This window comes from Dipteris shenzhenensis, chromosome 18 (assembly GCF_047967505.1).
Source record: "Dipteris shenzhenensis isolate YYH24624 ecotype China chromosome 18, Dip_SZ_1.0, whole genome shotgun sequence".
NCBI lineage: Eukaryota > Viridiplantae > Streptophyta > Polypodiopsida > Gleicheniales > Dipteridaceae > Dipteris > Dipteris shenzhenensis.
In genome coordinates, this window is record NC_141613.1 from 51,955,690 (window position 1) to 51,976,106 (window position 20,417).

Here is a 20,417-nt window from a genome sequence, read left to right on the forward strand (position 1 = left end):
CCAGATAGAAATAGTACTTTGCTATTTACTGATCCATGATATCAGGCCAGATCCAATGTTGAAGAAGTATCCATAAGTAGACCTATCATCTGAGCACCCTGTCCAATCATTCCTTGACATACTGAGAATTTTATTTCCGTCTTCCAATGGCTTTTTTCTGGATCACCAATATATTGGGATATTGCATTGCCTGAATATTCTATGTCCAGTCTGGTGGTGGTCAAACATACCAGGCTGCCTACAAGCTGCCCTCATAAGGTGCCACATACTCCTGCACTTTCTTGATCTTTCGATAATTTCTCACCTGGATTCATTGGTGTATTGTAATGCATAAAGCCTAGGCCTTTCATGCCAAAGGCTTTATTTAGGTACCCATAATCAGCCTAGACGGCTTTATGCTTTTCCACAATTCCATCACTCTTCATTTTAATACAATAGATCCATTTGTTAGTGGTGGAAGTCTTTCTTGGTGCTAAATCTACTAACTCCCAAGTCTTATTTTGCATGATACTATCATATCCTCTTTCATGGATTTTTACCACTTAGGATTGTCCTTGGTGCATGACTCACATTGAGGCTAATAGGTGCCCTTTGGATCCTTGTAGATCTTCAGAGTCCTTCCTCACAAATAACTTGACCTTCTTTCACGGTTTCATAAAACCATCTCGGTATACGATCCTGGACTCAAGTTCAACCTCACCAATATCTAATGAAGGCTCTTTAGCAACAAGTGGTTTAGTCTCTTTCTCTACCACTTGCAGAGTGATAGGATAGAACGATGTATCCTGTCGTAAAGTAGAGCTAATTCCTCCTAATGAAAGATTTCATTCTCTTAGGGAATATATTGCATGCTTTGAGATCCGAGATCCTGTAGGCCTTGTAATAGCTTTATCTAATTTATTTTCCAGCTTGCTTTTGTTGACATCAAGAATACGGGCATAAGGTGATCTTTTTTTTTCCATGAAAAAGACTAATATTAAGTATGAAAAAAACCCACAAGAGCTAGCTCAGAGCGGAAATACATTATGCATGGCATGAACTAAAAAGGTCACCCAGAACGGGTCAGCAGAAAACCTCAGTTCACACCACAAAGAAACCAGGGAGGAGTCTGAAAATGCCACCTCATTCCTGCTATAGACTCTGAGAAGAAGGGAGAGCCCCTCCATTCTATGAGAAAAATGCCCGGGAAGAACCCTGCATGGTCGCCCAACTGGCCATCAAAGTATTTATGGTATCAGTCCCAATACTGGCCATGGTGTGAGATGGAATGGCTTTACATCTGTACAAGGCTCTTCATGATCTTTATTCAGTATGGCTTTCATAGATCTTCGGTTATGAAGGTACACAGCTGTATTAACTGCTTCAGCCCACAAGTAGTTTGGCATATTACAGGCTTTCAGTATACTCCTGGTTTTCTCACCTAGAGTGCTTAGCAACATCATTTTGTTGGGAAGTATGAGAACTAGAGTGATGTATTTCAATGCCATTCTCTTTACAAAATTCAACAAATTTTGTTGACTTATATTCTCCCCCTTCATCGAAGCCGAGAGCCCTAACATGCTTGCGAGTCTAGTTTTCAACAATGGGAATGAATTCCTTAAAGTACTTAAGGGTCTCAGACTTCTATTTTAGGATGTATACCCATGTCTTCTTGGCACACAGGAAGAATGTATCAGTTGAAGGATATCTTTTTTCCTTGAAACTTTCTTTGGGAACTTTTCACATGTGTGCTTTCACATGATACAAGCCCTCAATGCGAGGTGCACATGGATAACAATAAGCTAAGAAACACCTCCAAATGGCAAGGGGATAGGAAAATGCTCGATAGCAAGGTAAGTGTGGACTTATAGCCACTCAAAAAAGACGGGGTACCTTCAATGGGGCTAATGGTAACCTTACTCCTTGTTTTCTGCTGAGGTTGATGGTAAAAGACAGATTCCCATCTAAATCCGTTGACGAAAATCCTCATGAGTTGCCTTGAATTTCTTGATTTTAGACCTTCTCCCGCATAAATTTTTCATAGCCTAATCCTATGACTTTATATTTCCTTCTGCAGATGATAGTATAGGATCAGCACTGCAATGAGATGAACCAAGTTTGTGGATTAGTATCATCCATTTGATCAATCATGGCTTCATGATTGGTTTGTTGTCATAGAAAACAAATGGGTTGCCCAAAAGATAGTACCAAAATTTTTGACACTATACACCATCCTTAGGGCCTTTCTTTGGTTAGTCAATTAGTTCATCTCCATCGTTGAGAACATTCGGCTTGTGTAATAGATGGGGAAATCCAAGTTCCTGTCCGGTTGAGCCAGAATGGATCGGATTGCCATCTCGCATGCATCCAGATGCACATGAAGGATCAGGTTCGAGTACAGCTTTCTAAGTATGGGCACCTTCATGGCCAACTCTTGCAAGATGTTGAATGATTCAAGTCGATCTTCATTTGACTTGAACGTCATATCCTGCCTTGTGAGGTACTGGAGGGGTTTGTCTACTCAAGAAAATTTTCATGATGACCTGCATGTAAAGCTAAGGTTGATGTTCCTGGTCTCTTTCATATATTTAATGTAAGCAATTTTGGACTTTCTAGTCATGATGCCTTCGCTTGAAGTCAGCAAGGCCCTTGAGAACACATAGAACACACATTTGCACCGGTTTGCACCTCTATGTTCATGTTGTTGAGCGCTACTTGTATGCTGATCACCACTTGCTGATGCCCCCCTATGATTTTTCTTAGTTTCGCAGGGGTGTGAAGATCATTGATGCCACTTCATGCACTGTATTGAATTTCTTCTACTACCACCTCTTTGATTATGTTTGCACTATTGGTTACTCTCGAGTATATTGCATCGCCTATGCATGACAATTGTAATTGATGCAGATCGTTTTTGAAGGCATCACTGACATAGATTGAAATTTTTCACACCACAAGCATGTGCTTGTTTTTCCTTCAAATGCTTCATCACATTGAATCTCCTTAGGTGTTAGGGGCTGCTGTAGAGGGTGTGTTGCCAACTGAATGTGTGTCACAATCCTTTTGTTTTTATCTCCAATGTTATGCTATTGGTCACATCATCACCGCCTTGTTCAGCTTTAGGATGATTTTTCCTCTTTGTTTTTGTAGGTGATGAAATATTCAGTTCTGTTGTAGATGATTATGGGCATCTAGTTGCAGGTCCGCTTTGATTTTCAGACAGGTTGCTGTTATAGTTTCATGACCAGCAGGTGTTGCATTCTTTTTGCCATCGCTTTAATTTGGATCTGCTTCAAACTGATCTTGTTTGAGATATGGCTCAGATAATTCGATTTGCAGGCTGTCTGACAACGCCTCTGCCTCTTTTTAATTGCAGAGATGCCTGTACTGTGCAGGTCTTCTTCTCTGCACCATTGAGAGGATATCTTCTCTCTTGCTGAGGATTACAGAGGATCCTCGAAGGCTGAAATACCCAGGCCCAGTGTGTGTGTTCCTTCTTAGAAGAAGACTGCTTGTTTGGAAGAAGCCTTCCAAGAATTGCAATGACACCATGAAAGAAAACAGGGGAGGCTCCCCACAATGAATCGTTGCAAATGGAATGCCAATCATTGGCGACAATGGATGCACCAAACTGAAAATGCAGCAATAGACTGTCAAAGGACAGCATATAGTAAACCCTAGCTTAGGCGGTGAGGAGCTGTGAGGGGAAAGCTTCCTGGTGGCTTTCCAGAGAAGTGAAGGCTTCAGCCCCATCCTCTGTGGCACATTGGCACAGCGTGCCCAATCAAAATGCATCATACACATGGCATAGATACAATAATTACATCTGATTGGCTGCCCTGGAGTGAGTGACATGGTGAGTGCATGCTTGTGTGACATGTGGCAAGGCCACATGTGATAGACCACTTGATTGGTGCTAAAGAAAGAGGAAAATTGGACTGAAGTAGGATAAAGAAAGAGGGCATGCATGATGGAGCATTCTTTAACCTTAAATTTATCCTAATCCAAAATTACCCCAACGGTAATTCACTGAACTAAGTCCATAGTTCATCACTTTTTCCAACAATTATTTGCTAAGGTGGGTAACTCCCAGCAGCAAAAATGGCCTATTTGCTTTATTCCAATCTCAAGAGAGAGGTTGAGGATATACACGATCTTAGGGTGGGCTCAATATGGGTGAGTCTTGACCAAAACTGAGTGATAATAACAAGATTTGAGACTTTAGGAGAGACATGACTTGGGAGGACTAAAGGACATTGGGTGAGCAAGGTAAAAGTAGCAATGCTTGCTGTACACCAACAGGACTGTGGCCATCATGAACGGGAACCTGTTAAGTATTGGAAAACAAGAAATTAAGTTGCTGTAAATTTCACTCAAAAATTGCAATGAATTTAAAGCTTGGAATGGAGCTAAAGAAAGGCGCTGGGAGAAGATGGCAATGTGCAGAGGGAGTGAAACTCAGCAAGGAACACTTGAAATGGAAGGATGGCTAATAATAGCACGTAAGCCATAAATAGCCTTTGGGAAGAAGGGCTGCAAAATCCACAGCCTTGGCAGGTGGAGGTGCCAGATGGATGCCTGGAGTAGGGTGACCAAGGGCTGCCAAAATTAGTAAGGCCCTCACCAAAATAGCTAGGTGGCAGGATGCCCAAGGGCATGGATTTTCAAAATCTCACCAGGGTCAAATATTCAAATGTGCATGGCTAGAGAGGTGGCCACTCTAAAAGTGAGAGAGAAGATGGAAGGATGGCATGGGGTGACAAGTGGTGACAGGGTGAACAAGGGGTGACATAGAGGTGAACATGGGTGAACAAGGGGTGAACATGAGGTGAACATAGGGGTGAACAAGGGGTGACAGAGAGGTGAACATGGGTGAACAAGGGGGGGTCATAGAGGTGAACATGGGGGTGAACAAGGGGTGACATAGAGGTGAACATGGGTGAGCAAGGATTAACATAGGGGTGACAGAGAGGTGAACATGGGTGAACAAGGGGTGAACATAGGGGTGAACAAGGGGTGACAGAGAGGTGAACATGGGTGAACAAGGGGTGAACATGGGGTGAACATGTAAGAGATTACAAAGATATGGTGTTGTAGGCATAAAGTCAACCCTATGGTTGGCCAGTAGTACTTGGGTACTATATATACCAAGTACTTGTATTGTTTCATTTGAACATTTCTATTGGAGCTTTATTGTGTGTACACTCTTACTCACTTGTGTTCACAACCTATCTCCACTTTGTTCCTACATTTGGTATCAAAGCGCTTTCGTCTCTAGAGCCCATTCCCGCGCTTGCTTCCAGAAGCTTAGTGCTCCAATGCGCATTCGTGGTTCTCACATTCAGCTCTCCAGCTTTCGTTTGAGGTAGCTCCAATAGTTCAGCGATTGTTTTTTGACCTTTTGAGGTCCGATTTCGACGTTTTTTGAAATTTCGGAGCTGCCCGCATATAAACAAATCTGTCCTGCACCATTTCAGGCGCCCAGGGGGGGGAGGAAAAAAAGATTTTTTTCATACGTATAGTTCGTACAATTGTGCGATAGTGCCACGAGTCAGTACGACTTGTTGGAACCTGATTTCGAGACCGTACGACTTGTTAGAAGGCAATTCGAGCACTTTTCTGCTGTTTTTGGGCGTTTTTACTCAGATTTGGGCCTTTTTCAGCTCCAACCTCTCCGGGTGTGTTCCAGCAGCTCCAGGCTCTTCTCTACACGTGTGTTGTGTTCAGAAGTACTCCCGATAGCTTCATTTAGCTCCAAACAGCTCACTGCATCTCCTTTGTGATCTCCGGCTTGCCCACACAGTCAGTGGACTGTTTTGCAGGTGTTTCGGGCTAAGGTGCACTTTCAGTAAGTGTCTTGAGCTGCGTATTTCGCTTCGGGACTGTTTTTGCAGCCCATACTCTTGCACTCTCAAATGCATTTGCAGATACTCTTCATTGTTGGGCGCATTTGCAGTTACTTTACAGTTGTGGATGCTTTTGGGCTCCGTTGGATGCATTTGAGCACTCATGGGTGCGCTCTTTCAGATTTGGGTTGTGCATTTTCAGTTTGGGATTGCACTTCAGATTGCAGCAGAGTGCAATGATTGGTTGATGCCATTTTTGCAGTGATTGCATTGTGCAGTCAGTGGCATTTCAAAGCAACCAGTCATACTTTGCATTTGCAGCCAGTATTAGTTTGGGATTTGCAGGCACATTTGTAGCCAGTTGCACTTTTGGGACTTGCAGTTCTTTTTGCAGGTACATTTGCAGCTTGTGGGTATCCCATTTTGCATCATGTCGATTCTTTCAGACAGTTTTGGCAATTTGTCAGAGGGTGACAAGCTGGATGGACCAAATTATGCCTTGTGGTCATTCATGCTTAAGAACATCTTGGTTGGTAAGGGCTTGTGGGATATTGTTAGTGGGGATGAGGTGAGTGTAGCAGGCTCATCTACATCTAGCACAGCTTCTTCGGATCAGACTATAGGCCGACAACAGATTGCTACAGTCCCTCCTGCTAGTCCCATAGCATCGACGGAGGAGTAGAAGAAGTTTGATTGCCGCAGTGCCGAAGCGATGTTTTTGATTGCCACAAATGTGAAGAGGCACATTATGACGACTATCAAGTCATGCAAGGATGCAAAGGCATCATGGGAAAGATTGGCAAACATGTATCATGTTAAGAATGAGGCAAGGGCCATTGCCTTGACAAATCAGCTCAAGGATCTTGATCATATTGCCAGGATCACTGATCTATGTGATTAGCTCGCAAGTATTGATGAGGAAATAGAAGACAAGAAGCTCGTCTCTATTACTCTCAATAGCTTAGCGCCCTCATATGGCACATTCGTCACTTCATTGACCATTGTTCTCAAGGCAGCCCCACTCTCGTTCGATGAGTTGGTTGGGTTTTTGTTGCAGGAAGAGGAGACATGCTCAAATTTTGCCAAAGCCTCTCATCAAGGTGAGCAAGCACTTGCCATGGGTGGAAAGGGCAAATTTTAGAAAAAGTTTGAGCCTAAACACAGCCATACAACTCAACCCAAGGAGGGGAATGCAAGCAGTTCAAGCAAAAATCAGAAAAAGGATAATGCAATTATTGCAAGAAGCCAGGGCATTACATCGCAAAGTGTCAGAAAAGGATTGCCAATGAAAAGAAGAGGCAAAGGGACAGCTCTAGCAGTAATTTTGTTGCCCCCACTGAAACTCGTGCTTCAGATGCACATGGTGAAGCTCATCTTACCCAAGGTGATAGAGATTTTATGTTTGCTGCATTTAATGAGAAGATGGATGCCAGGGGGGATTTGAATGCTGAAAATCAATCAGAGGATGCTTCCCTTGTTGCAAGTGATACATGGTATATCGACAGTGGTGCTACTAAGCACATGACTCCTTGCCAAGAGTGGTTTGAGTACATCACACATGTTCATGGCAGACAGGTTACATGTGCCAATGATGCTTCTCAAGACATCATCGGAGTTGGGCACATTCCCATTCAGCTTGATAATAGGAAAGTTAAGTATATCCGAGATGTTTGGTATGTTCGAGATTTGAGGCAAAATCTGATTTCAATTTCAAACATTGCCCATGGTCAAGAACTAATGTTCATTTTCAAGTGCACATGGCGGATCAATGCAAGGTGATGCCTATGGGGACGATCAAACATGTTCACATGAAGATTGGGGAGTTACATTCCTGTCCAATTTTATTGTACTTGATATGAAGGAGGTTGAGCAAACACATCCTCTACTTCTCGGTAGACCATGGTTACGGTCAGCAAGGGCCATGGTTCGGTTGCCTTTGGGATCCACATCCCTAGAAATAGACATGGTGGAAAGGCTCATCACTAACCTGTGGAACTTGGGAAAGAGGATTTTGAAGAAGATGAAGGGGTGGAGGAACGATTGGCACTTGGAGATTGGCCCATATAGAAAGAAAAACTGGCCTATGTGGAGGACTCACCCTTCCAAGATGAAACCTATGCAACAACAACTGCACACGATGATGGTGAGAGCTTGACATACTTGTTGGAACATGCTGGACCAGAGCAGAAAGAAGCTGCCATCTTGGATTGGATGGGGGCCTTGGGATCCTTAGCCATCAACATGGTGGAGTTATGCCCAGAAGAGGATACTGAAGCCCATCTTGGTACTTCACAGACGGTGCAAGAGGTGAGCCAGGAAGCATCTACACCTGGTATTGGCTGACCTAATGTATGAACGGATGCCTTTTGGTCTTTGTAATAATCCCCACATGTATTAGCAGGCGATGACCACAAGTACAAGACAAGGTGGTGGAGAGGTCAGCAGGGTGACTCAAAGACAAGACCATGAAGCAGCAATGGAGACACACGACATGGATGCCTCATACCACAAAAAAGACCATGGGGTCACAACAGAGGAAGCAGAATTTGATGAGACTAATAGTGCTATACAAGGAGATGATGAACTAGCTAAGCACATTAATGTTAGTGAAGAAGACATTCATGAATCTGCAGAAGAAGAGGATGACCACATAGATGATGAGCTGGCTGAACACAGTGATGGTACTGGAGAAGTCACCAAGTGGTAGGAGCAGAGGAACCGAACAACTTCACATTAGCAAGCATACCTTAGGTTGACCATGCCAGGGTTTTGGAGGTATCTTAACATTGGGATAGCTCTGTCACCCAAGTTCATCCCTTTGTCACCCCTTGTTCACCCCTGTGTCACCCCTTATTCACCCTATGTTCACCAATCTTTCACCCAAGTTCACCCCTAGGTCACCTCATGTTCACCCCTATGTCACCTAAGGTGACTCCTTTGTCACCTCTATGTCACTCCATGTTCACTCCTATGTCACCCCTGTTCACCCCATGTTCACCTGATGTTCACCCCTTGTTCACCTATGTTCACCCCTTGTTCACCTATGTTCATCCCCTGTTCATGCCTTGTTCACCTCATGTTCACCCCTTGTTCACCCCTCGTTCACCCCTCGTTCACCCCTTGTTCATCCCACCCTTGCTTCCCCTATGTTCACCCCTCTGTCATCCAAGTTCATCCCTTTGTCACCCCTTGTTCACCCCTGTGTCACCCCTTGTTCACCCTATGTTCACCCCTCTTTCACCCAAGTTCACCCCTAGGTTACCTCATGTTCACCCCTATGTCACCTTAGGTCACCCCTTGTTCACCCCTCTGTCACCTCTATGTCACTCCATGTTCACTCCTATGTCATTTCTGTTCACCCCATGTTCACCTCATGTTCATCTCATGTTCACCCCTTGTTCACCCATGTTCACCCCCTATTCACCCCTTGTTCACCCCATGTTCGCCTCATGTTTACCCCTTGTTCGCCCATGTTCAACCCTGTTCGCCCCTTGTTCACCCCTCTGTCACCCTGGTTCCCCCTATGTTCACCCCTCTGTCACCCAAGTTCATCCCTTTTTCAACCCTTGTTCACCTCTGTGTCACCCTTGTTTACCCTATGTTCACCCCTCTTTCACCCAAGTTCACCTCTAGGTCACCTCATGTTCACCCCTCTGTCACCCCTTGGTCACCCCTCTGTCACCTCTATGTCACTCCATGTTCACTCCTATGTCACCCATGTTCACCCCGTATTCACCTCATGTTAAGCCCTTGTTCACCCATGTTCACCCTTGTTCACCCCATGTTCACTTCTCTGTCACCCAAGTTCATCCCTTTGCCACCCCCCCCTTGTTCACCCTAGGTTTACCCCAAGTTCACTCCACGTTCACCCTATGTGACCCAAGTTCACCCCTAGGTCACACCTATGTCACCCTTGTTCACCTCTTAGTCACCCCTTTGTCACCTCTATGTCACCCCTTGTTCACCCATGTTCACCTCTCTGCCATTCCTGTGTTCACCCCTAGTTCACCCTATGTTCACCCATGTTCACCCTTGTTCATCGCTTGTTCACCCCTTTGTCACCCTTGTTCCCCCTGTGTTCACCCCTCTGTCACCCAAGTTCATCCCTTTGTCACCCCTTGTTCACCCCTGTGTCACCCCTTGTTTACCCTATGTTCACCCCTCTTTCACCCAAGTTCACCCCTAGGTCACCTCATGTTCACCCCTATGTCACCTTAGGTCACCCCTTGGTCACCCCTCTATCACCTCTATGTCACTCCATGTTCACTACTATGTTACCCCTATTCACCCCCGATGTTCACCTCATGTTCATCTCATGTTCATCCCTTGTTCACCCATGTTCACCCCGTGTTCACCCCTTGTTCACCCCATGTTCACCCCTTGTTCAACCATGTTCAACCCCTGTTTACCCCTTGTTAACCCCTCTGTCACCCTTGTTCCCCCTCTGTCACCCAAGTTGATCCCTCACCCCTTGTTCACCCCTGTGTCACCCCTTATTCACCCTCCGTTCACCCCTCTTTCACCCAAGTTCAGCCCTAGTCACCCCTATTTCACCTTAGGTCACCCCCCTTGGTCACCCCTCTATCACCTCTATGTCACTCCATATTCACTCCTATGTCACCCCTGTTCACCCCATGTTCACCTCATGTTCACCCATGTTCACTTCTCTGTCACCCCTTGTTCACCCCTATGTTCACCCCTTGTTCACCCATGTTTACCTCTATGTCACCCCTTGTTCACCCATGTTCACCTCTCTATCACCCCTAGTTCACCCTATGTTCACCCCATGTTCACCCCTTGTTCACCCCTAGTTCCCCCTATGTTCACCCTATGTTCACCCCTTGTTCACCCATGGTCATCTCTCTGTCACCCCTATGTTCTGTAGGAACAAAGTGGAGACAGGTTGTGAACACAAGTGAGCAAGAGTGCACATACAAGAAAGCTCCAATAGAAATGTTTAAATGAAACAATACAAGTACTTGGTATATATAGTACCCAAGTACTATTGGTCAACCATAGGGTTGACTTTATGCCTACAACATCATATCTTTGTAATCTCTTACAAATCCCCCCTCAAAGATATGGCTGAAAGTACCCTAGAAACATCTCAGGTGTACCCTGCAGTACCTAAAGTACCATGGTTGCACAAATTCATCCAGATGCATATGCAACCTATGGGAGTACATGAAAACAATGTCATTGTGAATCACTTCACACCCCCCCTTGACATTGTGAGAATGTCTCTGATCCCCAAGCCATGTCGATGTCGTAAGAAAAGATCTGTTGACAGGGCTTTAGTGAAGATATCCGCCACATTGTCCTCAGATGGACAATAGATGAGATCAGTGAAGCCATAAAAAATACAATCCCATACATAATGATAATGATTTTCAATGTGTTTCATGCGAGCATGAAAGATAGGATTGTTGGCTATGGCAATGTAACTCTGGCTGTCACAGAAGATAGAGTTTGCTTTGCCATCCTCTGCATGATGCAAGTCATGCAAAAGCTTCCTTAACCACATTAACTCCGTAGTGGCTGAATTTGCAGCTTTGTACTCTGCTTCACTGGAGGAAAGAGAGACTCGCTCTTGCTTCTTACTGAGCCATGAAATACAAGCTGAACCCAATGAGAAGCAATAGCCAGTAGTGGACCGTCTGTCGTCAATGTCCCCTAACCAATTTGAGTCGGTGAAACCACTCAGCTTTAGATCACAATCTGAAGCATAATGCAAGCCAAGAGAGAGAGTGCCATGGACATATCTAATAACCCTCTTTGCTGCATTCCAATGTGTGATCGTGGGACAATGCATGAACTGGCTCAAAAGCCGTGTGGCATAGGCAATATCAGACCGTGTGGAGCATGGATATATCAAACTGCCAACCAACTGCCTGTACAAAGTGCCATCAAACTTTTCAGCAGTATCATGCTTACTCAGCTTGAATTCCTTTTCCAATGTAGTAGCCACAGGCTTACAGTTCTCCATTTTAAATTTCTACAACAACCCCTTCAAATACTTTTTCTGTGACATAGAGATCCCATCATGGGTCTGCCAAAACTCAATGCCAAGATAATAGTGCAATAGGCCCAAATCTGTCATGTCAAAGTTGTGACATAAAGCGGACCGCACTGCTGTAATTTGCTGCAAATCACTGCCAGTGAGTATAATGTCATCCACATATCTGTCATCTCAAAGTTGTGACATAAAGCGGACTGCACTGCTGTAATTTGCTGCAAATCACTGCCAGTGAGTATAATGTCATCCACATATAGTACCAACATGACCAATTCTGATTTTTGCTGCAGAACATACAGATTTGGCTCTGTATGAGTGTTTACGAAGCCCTGGGACAGCAAAAACTGATGTATCTTCTGATACCTCACACGAGGTGCTTGCTTCAGCCCATATAGAGCCTTCCTGAGCTTGCATACCTTGTGCTCTTGTCCCTTCACCTCAAAACCTTTGGGCTGATGTACATAGACCTCCTCTTTAAGATCTCCATTGAGGAAAGCGGTCTTGACATCCATCTGGTACACTGACCAACCATAAAACGCAGCAAGAGAGATGACAGAATGAATGGTGGTCATCTTGGCCACTGGAGCAAATGTCTCCTCATAATCTATCCCCTCCTCTTGTGCATACCCCTTGGCAACCAAACGGGCTTTGTATTTCTCAACTGTGCCATCTGAATGGTATTTCACCTTATAAATTCATTTTGTGCCAACCACACTTTTTCCAATAAATGCATCAACCAAGTCCCATGTGGCATTCTTCTCAATGGATTTAATCTCAACTTCCATAGCTTTCTACCATGCTGGATTATGCTGAGCATCCTTGAAGATTTGAGGCTCATTTTCAGCTTCATCACTGAGGTCATCAAAGCAAAATTGACCTTTTTCTGAATTTTCTGAGTGTTGGCCCTGGTTTTCCCCAAAGTAGGCTGATCCTTAGCATCTTGAATGGTTAACCTTGCCCAACGTGGAATAGATTTCTCTGCTGTACCACTCGGAGCTGCATCAACATCTTTAGCGGCCTCACGACGTTGATAATGTCTCCAAACATGAGGCTGTCTATTCTCATTAATTGGCTGCAAATCTAAAACATTTGAGGGAGAGCCATCCTCAACATGTAGCAAGCCATCTGAACTATGAGAAGTAGAAGGGGAAGCATCAGGAGACTCTGTCTCATCATCCTCAAATTGGATGATGTCTAAAGAGGTGTCATCGTATGGTGGCAAGTCTGCACTAGCGGGCTGCATGCACTCATTCTCAGCAAAGAGAACATCTCTGCTGATTATTAGATTCCTGGCAGCTGGATTATAAAGCCTAAATCCCTTGCTTTCAGTGCTTTACCCCACGAAAATGCATTTGACACTCTTGTCATCAAGCTTTGTCTGATGTGCATCTGGAACCAAAGCATATGCCACTGAGCCAAAAACTGTGAAATGACTAACCTTTGGCTTAAAGCCATACAAAGCCTCAAATGGAGTCACATTAATCAAAGCTTTGGTAGGGCATCTGTTCTGAATATAAGTGGCTATCACAACTACTTCTCCCCAAAAAGCCTTTGAGACTCTCTTGAATTTCAGCATGCATCTCATCATTTCCATGAGAGTACGATTCTTCCTCTCAGGGAGTGGATTCTGCTGTGGTGTGTAAGGGCATGTCAAGTGATGTTTAATCCCATGCTGCTTCAAAAATCCCTGGAATGCATGTGACATGTACTTTGCCCCTCTATCTGAGTTGAGTGTTCCAATTCTAGAATTGGTTTGGTTCTCAGCCATAGCTTTGAACTCCTGAAACCAATAGAACACCTCAGATTTTTCCTTATGAGAAATAGCCATGTGAACCTGGAGAAGTTATCTATAAAGGTCACAAAGTACCTTGCTCCTCTATGCGTGGGAATAGTCATGGGGCCACATACATCACTGTGCACTATCTGCAACACTCTGGTTGCCTTGACCCAATTCTTGCCTTGTTTACTGAATGGCAAGCAATGCAATCTGCCAAGTGCACACCCCTCACACACTTCATTTACTGGTTGTTGTAATTTTGGCATTCCCTGAGTCATATTATTGTTATACAAGTAGGACAATGCCCTGTGATAGACATGTCCAAACAAAGGATGTGCACAGTTTCCGAGCAAAAACCTACGAGCAGAAAAGTCCGAGCGATAGTTTTTTACACCAACCATGCTTGTATATTTCTCAAAGGAATATACAATTCTTTCTTAATTTCTCATTTATGGAACCATATACTTACTTATTTTTCATTATAACCCTCATTTTAGAGAACATCATCTATATATAAACAAATAGTGAACACTTTAGAAACTCCTATAAATGTCTCCCTACCATACTGTCTTTTGAGTATTATGGTAATTCAATCAATTTAAAAGACTTTCCCTAATCTTTAGCAATCCCATATTTGAAGCTCTCATATAACAATGTATACCATATTCCTTGGATGAGTAGGAAAAAGATATAAGAAACCTCATACTTGAAGCCATTATAATCGATCATAAATTAATCTCTGATACATTATCAAATATGGGAAGGCAAGGTAGGGATTTTAAAAATATTCCCAATTCTCTAAACCTAAGTACTTTTAAGGAAATGTGGTCTCTACTGAACTCCTTCCTACCATAATATGAATTAGGGAGAAGTTGTAACTCTCATATACATCTTGAATTTTTTAATTTTTCTCTTTTATAGCTATAAAAAGTATAATTTTAAGCCTACGATTGCATAGATCATTAAATTTTAAACATTTTCCCTTTTTACAACTCCTCAATCTGAGCTAAGGAGCAAAAGTTATGACCCCTTTACATAGGCGCTCCAAGGGTATTTCGCCGGCAGAATAGGGTTGGGGCAAGCTCTTCAAACCATATTCCTCTGGCAAAATACACTTAGAGGGTCTATTAAAAAGGTACTATTTATTTTTCTTAGGTCATCCGGAGGAACCGTAAAGAGAATATTTGCTCAAAATTTCATGATCCAAGCAATGGTGAAAGGAAAAGAAAGGATTTTTGAAAGTCATAAAATAAGTCACCACTTGGACATTATATATGTATATTATATAAAGGTATATTTATATCTATATCTATTTATCAATGTTTCATATTTACTTACATATTCCTTGAAATAATTTGGAATTTTTTGCTCCCTAAAAATGCGGGGGTTTTTACTCGGAAAATGGAAACCCCCTCCAAACCTGGCATGCCATAAATCAGCTTGGGAAGTGTTGGCTACAACCAATACCTTCTGATCATAAGGTTGAGCATCAAGCTTGTATAAGCCTCTGTCATATGTGTCTGTTGCTACAACCTCATACCCTTTCTTTGGATCCTTGATCCTGCATTGGTTATCCTGAAATTCGACCAACATATGTCAATTTCAAACCCATTTGTTGGAGCGTACCTCTCAGCATGATGTTCACTGCTGCACCACCATCTTTCAGCTCCACCCCATTGATTTCCACCGTGAGCTTGGGACTTTGTTCACACGTGAGGGCGGCATAGGTTGAGCAGTGGTCTAGCATCAACCTGTCTTGAACCGGTGCTGTCTTTGGTATGGGCCCGCCCTAAATAGATCCCCTTTGTCGACCTCCTGGCATACGATTTTGGAATGCAATAGTTTGATGCTTGATCTATGGAGATAATAGACAGAGTTGTTGTAGGGTGGTGTTGAGCCTAAAATCCATCAAATCTTCAATTAAAGAATAGGGCTGTACAATAGCAGTAGCCTTTTGTGCCCTCATCCACCGAGCTTCTGGCTGAGGGTCGAAGCTCACATGAGGGAGGGAATGTAACTTTGAATTCAGAGTTGGTGTCTCCTGTGGTGTCTCTTCCATTACTCGTTTTCCCTTTTCCTGGGTGGATGGGCCTGCTTGTTCCTCCTGACTTTTTTATCCTAGAGTTATCACCGCTGTTGCAAACCTCACTGTTCTGAATTTGCGGGAAGGAAACTGTGGTGTGTTACCTTCATCCTCAGAAGTGGATTGGAGATCTTTGGTGACAGCCTTGACTACATCCTGATACCTTGAAGGCATAGATTGTCCACTTGGAATTGAGGTACTTTTAGAACTAGTGACTAGCCTTGATGGCTGTGAAGCCCTTTGGGGTCTCTCTGATCCACTAGCAGAAGAGGACCAAGATGATGCATTCGTGAGCCCACTGTCCACCTTGGAGGAAGGAGCTGGGGATGCTCCCTAGTGATTGAGTTGGTACTCGTTGGTGATGAGGCCTCTGATATTGATGTTGAGTCATCCTTACTACAGTCACCTTTTGTTTGTGACCTTGTCACAGCCCCCAACACTGCCTCAATCAAATGGGGTCTGTCACCCCCCCCCACCACTACTACTTCAATCATGTTGACTTGGGATGTTGATTCCCCTCTACCATTGGGACAATCTCTTGTGTAGTGGTCGTTTGTCTTGCACTATGTACAAGAGGGTCCCCTGGATAGTTGTGTACAGTCATCTTGGTAGTGGCCGTACTCACCACATCTGTAGCACATGATGGGTCTACGGAAGTGGGTACCTCTGCCTCCACCTCCACGTCCACCTCGGAACCCACCCCATCGACCGCATTGATAAGAGGATCCATATCCACCCCCTGACATAGGTGGTTGATACTGTGCATAGTAGGGTGGAGGATAGAAGTATGGAGCCCCAATCTGATTGGAATCAGGAGCTTGGAGCAAAGGAGGATTAGGAAGTAGTGGAGGTGGAATGGTAGGAGAGGTAGGTGGTTCAAGTGCCTTCACAGGGGCTGAAATTAGGGGAATTGGCCCCGAAGTGGTCGGTGCAGCTCTGTTGATTGTAGCCACTAGAGGTTCCCCAGTTGGATACTCTGGTAGAAGCTTCCTCAGCCCCTTAAGATACCTACACTCAGAGGCATCATGTCCATGAATTTCACAAAATGTGCAAAAGGAGGTCAGAGTGGGTACCTTACGCTTCGATGGACATTCCCAACAGCCATGGCCAGAACCATTGCAGTCGGTGCACCAGAGACCACTTCTTATTATCTGAGCTTCAAATGGTGATTGTTCATCCACCCCTGTTTTGTCTTTCAGACCTTCTTTGATTTCCTTTAACTCCTTCTCGAGATGTTGCCATGCCTGTGAGCCCTCTTCCCTTGGACATTAGGCGGTTTGAGTGTGTGGTGAGGCAAAACTTAACTGGAACCGTTGCATCTTCACCGCTTTCCTCAAGGAGTCTTGTAGTGAGGCATGCTTAGGGAGTTTGTCGACCATCCTTATAGCAATAGTGGAAGGTAATGCCTTCAAAGACCACCCCTTCATCATCATTGGGTGGCACAGACATCTTCGAGGCCAGGACCCTCATCCTTGTGTACATCTCCGAGATGCTTTCCCCAAGCTTCATGGTATCAATGGACAACTCCTTACAGGTTATCGCCCTGCAAGATGCACATGAGGATACCCTAGTCTTTGATGTTCAGTCGGGAGCCAAACTTACCAACTCTTCTGTTGATATTCTTTTGGAGGTTGCTTGTTAGGATTGCAGGTTTCATGGAGTGGCGTACGGACTCACAGTGTTATTTTGACCCTTGCACTAAGGTCTTGGAGACTTTGGTTATACAGTGGTTCCCCTATTATGTTCCAGCAGTGGGACCCAGGGGAGCGGGAATGGATTGATGAGGGGCACCGAGAGGAGAGCATCCCCTTATTTCATTATACAGTTAGAAATGCCCAGAGATTTCAGCTCAGCAGTAGAGGTTGGAGGCCCTCCAGAGCCCCTCATTGGGATAGTTTTCAAATTTCTGCAGTTGTGCGGAAAAACTTTTGGCGTAGGCTTTGGAAATCCCTCGGGAACATAAAGATCACTCTTTTCTTTTGGCTTTGGATTGCAATAAACCTGTGGAGATCCAGGTTCGGGACTGACCCTACTTGTCCTCGTTGCCACATAGCAGTTGAGTTAGTACAACATTGCCTTTGGGAGTGCAGATAGGCGAGGATGATCTGGAAAGGTGTTGCTAGGATTTAGCATCTTTCATACAGCACCTTGCTATATGACCTGGGGTTCAGGAGCATGTTTATATCTTACTGGCCCCCAGGTGTTCTTCGAGGGACATGATCCAGATCTAGCTTTCATTGTACGGCGACACTCAGTGGAGTCTTGTTCCCTTCAGGATGTTCCCTAAACTCCTTTCAGAGCTGCTCATGCCTCAGTAGACACATCATGGGAGATTCTGGCTAGCATTGCAGCTTGGCATATTTGGAGAGCCAGGTGTACAGAGGCGATGGAGTGTACCTAGGTTCACCTCTCTCAGACTATGGCGAGTATTTGGACCGACACAATACACACTCTGATGGCCATCTGGGCGACCATGCAGGGATCCTCCAGAGCAGCCACTGCTAGGAGAGTTACTTTTTTCAGAGTTTGGAGAGGATCTCCTTTCTTCTCTGAGTCTCCCTCAGGGTTGAGGTGGCATTTTCAGCCTCTGCCTTGGATTTTTATTAGCTCCCTTTGAGCTGTTTTTTTTCCTCATGCATAGCATGATGTATTCCCGCATTTGAGCTTGCTCTTGCAGTTTTCAATCATACTTAATAAAGAAATTTTCTTGAAAAAAAAAAGTCTTCAGAGATGTGTTCCATCTATGATCGATCTCGATGTTAACCTTGTATAGATGATCGTTGTTTTGAAAGGTTTACCCCAATGCTGCCCTTCTATAAACGATTTGATATGCTTGTTATTCCATCATCTTTGCTTCCACAAAGGATTTAATATGGCTCTACACATCATGAGGCAGGAAGTAGCTTGATAGTGCACTCCAAAGGAGCTTGCTGGTGTGTAGAAAGCTTTTGAAGAGGGCGCTTTCTTGCGGCTGATCTCTTCAATCCTCCGGACAAGGCCCCTCCTGATGTGGAACTGTAGTGTCTCGGGCTGCACCAGCCCCAGTCACTTTGGTTTCTGACCCCTTAGTTTCTGACCACGAGGGGGCTACAGATACTTCTTCCTCGCAGACTGCTGTTCCTGCCACAGTCAGGACAACCGAGAAAGTGCAGGCGCAGATGAGGGCTCCTGATTCCTCTTCACCCCAGCCACAGGCCTCCTCAACCCCCAGCTCCAGTTCTGCTGATAGAGGTCTGGCAGGTCCTTCTCCTCCATCTTCCACGAGTGTAGGTCTTCTTCGCACTCCTCGGCCAGACTTGCTTATCAGGAATTCTTTTTCGGCACTGGTAGATTCGGCGACTTTCATGGATGATGAGGAGTTTGTGCCCTCCACCTTAGGGGTCCCGGTCATTGGGATTCCTTCTGACAGGGCCTCCCTTTCAGCAGGTGTGGGGATCCTTTCACCTGTTGAGTTTCCTGCCCTCAGCAGGAGTGTTTCGGCCCAGGGGAAGCTGGTCTCCTCTACTAGGTCGGGTAAGCCTTTCCATCCAGCATCCTCCTGTCGAGGAGGATAGTGAGCTGGAACGTACAGGGCCTAGGCGGAGTTCCACACCGTCGCCGTAGGCAGCTGATCCGGAACCAGCTTCGTCCAGGTGTCACTGGAGGTGCTTTTGATATCTTTTTTATCCAAGAACACAAGCTGGATGCCAGTGATTGGCAAAATGCTTTCAGGACATACCTTCTGGTCGCCTGCTATGGGCACAAGGGGAGGTACTTGCATTTCGGTCTCTCTTTCTATTTTCCCCTTGGTTGCTGGTCATGGTATTATCTCCCCTTCTAGAGCTCAATGGATCATTATTTTGATTGGAGGGCGTAAGATTGTTCTTTTCAATCTTTATGCTCCCAACAACAGAGGGGAGCGGATCTCCTTTTGGAAGGAGTTACTCTCTTGGGCCCCCATTGCAGATTCTTGAATCATTGGTGGCGACTTCAACATGGTTGAGTTGCCTTCAGACAAAAAGGGAGGCAGATAAGGTGGAATTCATTCTTTGGAGAGGGCAGCCTGGGATGCCTTCCTCTTTCAGTTCAATGGCAGGGACACTTGGTTGGATGATGCCTTTCATATTATGCCACAATCACTCCTGTACTCTTGGTCGAACAGGAGAATACACATGCCCATTCATGCACAGATTGACAGATTTTATGTAGACGATTGGGCACTTGACAGAGGAGGATCTGTATGCATTTCTACTGGGGTTTCCACCTGAGATCATTTTCCAATGGTGTTGCAGATTCTTGAGCCTCATCGGAGAGGACGCTCTGCCAGTGTCAGGATTGCGGATGCTTTTTATGCAGAGGAGAGCCTCATGGAGGATATGTTACAAATTTGGGTTTCTCACATATAGGGTGGAGCTGTCCACCCATCTCAGGTAGCTGTAGCCTTATCCGGAATTAGTGACTATTATCATACAGTCGCTGATTCTAGGAGACGTGAGATTCTCAGATGTGAGATTGGTATACGCCAGCAGTTAGCATCCCTTTAGAGGGAAGAGCAAAAGAGGCCCAGCAGTTAGCATCCCTTTAGCTTGGATTCAGGACCACCTTGCTGCAGCAAGGGCTCATTTGTAGACATTGTTGGATCAGAGAGCAGAATATGCCTTTCATGCACGGGAATCCTTTTGGATTCAGATGGGTGGTAGGGTCAACAAACACTTTTTCTCTACTCATGGGCCCAGA

The 20,417-nt window shown here is 44.8% G+C and overlaps 1 protein-coding gene across 1 annotated transcript in view; it reads left to right on the forward strand.

Annotated features, from left to right (window-relative positions):
- LOC147891398 (putative serine/threonine protein kinase IRE4) overlaps positions 1-20,417 on the forward strand; it is a 364,420-nt gene that overhangs the window by 179,165 nt on the left and 164,838 nt on the right. The window lies entirely within an intron of this gene.